Genomic DNA, 3,277 nt, shown 5'->3' with positions numbered 1-3,277 from the left:
ACTTGGGAAAAATTATATTAAGTGAAGTAAGCCAGGCCCAAAGAAACATAGGTCCCATGGTTTCCCTTATTTGCAATAACTAGTATATGTCTAGAACAAGTAGAAAAGGTCAAAAGCTCTGTACATATGACCATATAAGGTGATGTTAAGCGAAATGAACCCCAAGATAGGGACACAAGTGTTTTTTTTTCTTTCTTGCTATTGTTTTTAATGTATTTATAATGTACAATGTGATTTTTTTTTGTTGTTCCTTTGGTATGTTCTTCCCCCATGGTATAACCCCTGTTTTCACTGTATTTGATTCTGGTGTCCTGAATCTTGTATATACATTTTTCTAATTTGGGGAGGGGAAGGGAAAAATAAAATGCTTAAATAGGGATACAGGTTGACCCATTGTAACAATGAGATGTACAAGACACTTTGTTGAAAATAAACTTTAGCCGGGTACCAGTGCCTCATGCCTGTAATCCTAGCTACTCAAGAGGCTGAGATCTGAGGATCGCAGTTCAAAGCCAGCCCAGGCAGGAAAGTCTGTGAGACTCCTATCTCCAATAAACCACTAGAAAACTGGAAGTGGAGCTGTGGCTCAAGTTGGTAGAGCACTTGCCTTGAGCTGAAGAGCTAAGGGACAGCACCCAGGTGCAGAGTTGAAGCCCCGACAAAAAAAAAGAAAATGAACTTTACACCTTCAGGTGGCGGGGGAGGGGAGGGAGGAGGTGGGGAGGACAGGGGTAATAAGGGAAAAACAAAGGAGGGGGTAATAATGCTCCATAGGAAATGTACTCATTACCTTACTCATGTAACTGTAACCTCTCTGTACAGTATCTTGACAATAAAAATATTAAAAAAATAAAAACTTGGATTCTGAAAATTCAATATACTTTTAGATACCTTAGTGTAAAACTAGAGAATACAAAAGAAAAAAAATATGACAAACTAAAGGAAAAAGATGACTAGAAGGCTAACACTGATATGTCAATAACAACAATGGAAGCCAGAAGACACTGGAACGGTACCTGGGCACTTTCCTTTAGATTTTTCGCTCAAGGTTAGTTTTCTATCACAGCTCTACTTCTGGCTTTGCTGATTTGGTACCATGTTTTCCCAATGTCCTCCTATGTAGCTTGGGATGACAGAATGATACCAGTTATGGGTTGAGTAGTCTTGTGAACTTTTCTGTCCAGGCTAGTCTTCCCACTTGAGTTGGAGATTAAAAATTTCATGGACTTTCCTGCCTGGACTGGCTTTGAACTGTTATCCTGACATCTCAGCCATCTAGTAGCTAGGATTACAAGTATAAGCCACTAGTACCCAGTTTCAACCTGGCATTTTATAGCTAGCAAAACTATTTTTTAGGAATGAAGGCAAAGTAAAGGTATGCCAGTCAAGTAAATATAGGATAGTTGATCCACAAAAGTTCTCAAGAGCAGAAATTCTAAAGATGATTCCTCAAGAAGAGGGAAATTATTATAAATAGAAAGTCTGAGATATAAATAGGACAAGTTAGCAAACATATTAATGAATATGTGACAAAATCTAAAAAAAAATCTGACTTTGGGAAGGAGTCTGGAGTCAAACTATTGGGCACAGTCACATTGCCAGGGTTATTGTCATTATCAAAGTTAAAATATTCTAAGCTTTTTGTATTACATAGAGAATGCATATTAATTTTTAGATTTTGTTGAGAAGATATTTAAAATAGCCAGTAATCACTAAAAGGGAAGATAAAGAATATATAAGTCAAAGGAACAATATGAAATGAGAGTTAAGTAGAAGAAACAAAATAAAATGCAATTAAAAGACTCAATGAGGGGCTGGGAAGATGGCTCAGTGGTAGAGCGCTTGCCTTGCATGCATGAGGCCCTCGGTTCCATTCCTCAGCACCGCATAAGCAAAAAGAAAAAAGCCAGAAGTGGCGCTGTGGCTCAAGTGGTAGAGCACTAGCCTTGAGCTGAAGAGCTGAGGGACAGCACCCAGGCCCAGAGTTCAGGCCCCATGACTGGTCCCCCCCCCCCCAAAAAAAAAAAAGACTCAATGAGTTCTAACTAAAGGAAGAAAGGGAAATATAAAAGAAAACCAAACTGGGCATCCTTGCTCGCACCTGTAATCCTAGCCACTCAGGAGGTTGAGATCTGAGGATTGTGGTTCGAAACCAGCCTGGCAGAAAAGTTCCCGTGAGACTCTTATCTCCAATTAACCACTCAAAAAACAGAAGTGATGCTGTGGCTCAAGTGGTAGAGTGCTAGCTTTGATCACAAAGAGGATCAGGGACAGCATCCACAACGGATAGTTCAAGCCCCACAACCAACAACAATAGCCAAAAGCCAGATAGATAAATTAATGGGATCTAACTTAAATAAATAAACAATAATTTTAAGTTAAGTCAACTCATTTGTGTGAAACAAAAACAAAATAAAAGGAATTTCTAACCATATTTAAAAAGGATTCTCACCTTTATGTGTGAGTGGTCACTATGAAACCAAAAAGACATGGAGTGCTCGCTTCGGCAGCACATATACTACAATTGGAAAGACACAGAGAAGATTAGCACGGCCCCTGCACAAGGGTGACATGCAAATTTGTGAAGCGTTCCATATTTTTACCCCTCTGTACAGTATTTTCACAATAAAAACTTATAAAAATAAAATAAATTAAAAAAGACAGTCACTGTGATAAAATTATGGGAAAGATATACGGCAATTATAATGGGAAAGATTCTGAGGTAGCTCTTTTAATGTCACACAGAACAGATGTTAAGGCAAAAAAGTATTACTACTAATAGAGGTCATTCCATGTTAAAATGTTAATTTCACCAGACAGTTATGACAATTCTAAATTTATATGACCTTTTTTCTTTGTCTCTTTTGATGAATATTCCTTACCTCCCAAATTTAGAATGTCCCAGGGCTCAGTTCTTGGAACCTTTCTATTTCAATCTTGGGGTGTGTATGTGTTAGTCAGGAGAGTTGAACTCACTGGGTGTTGAAATCTTTTGCTCAAGGCTAGTACTCTACCATTTGAGCTACAGCTCCACTTTAGGCTTTTCTGGTACTTAATTGGAGATGAGTCTCATGGATCCAGGTGCTGATGGTTAGGATCATAATCCTAGCTACTCAGGATACTGAGATCTAAGGATTTGCGGTTTCAAGCCAGCCTGGGCAGAAAAGTCCCTGAGACTCTTATCTCCAATAAACTACTCAGAAAAGGCCAGAAGTGATGTTGTGGTCAACATCACTAACCCTGAGCACAAAGAGGCTCCAGGGCAGCACCCAGGCCC

General features: G+C 39.0%; 1 non-coding gene across 1 annotated transcript; it reads left to right on the top strand.

The window, feature by feature from the left end:
- Positions 1-2,494: 2,494 nt before the first annotated feature.
- Positions 2,495-2,601, top strand: LOC122117925. Its single transcript, XR_006149245.1, has one exon. It is a non-coding gene; the product is annotated as a U6 spliceosomal RNA (small nuclear RNA).
- The last annotated feature ends 676 nt before the right edge of the window (positions 2,602-3,277 follow it).

Source organism: Dipodomys spectabilis, unplaced genomic scaffold (assembly GCF_019054845.1).
Source record: "Dipodomys spectabilis isolate Male_0828 unplaced genomic scaffold, ASM1905484v1 ptg000145l, whole genome shotgun sequence".
NCBI classification, from domain to species: Eukaryota; Metazoa; Chordata; class Mammalia; order Rodentia; family Heteromyidae; genus Dipodomys; species Dipodomys spectabilis.
This window is presented reverse-complemented; position numbering and strand designations above follow the sequence as displayed.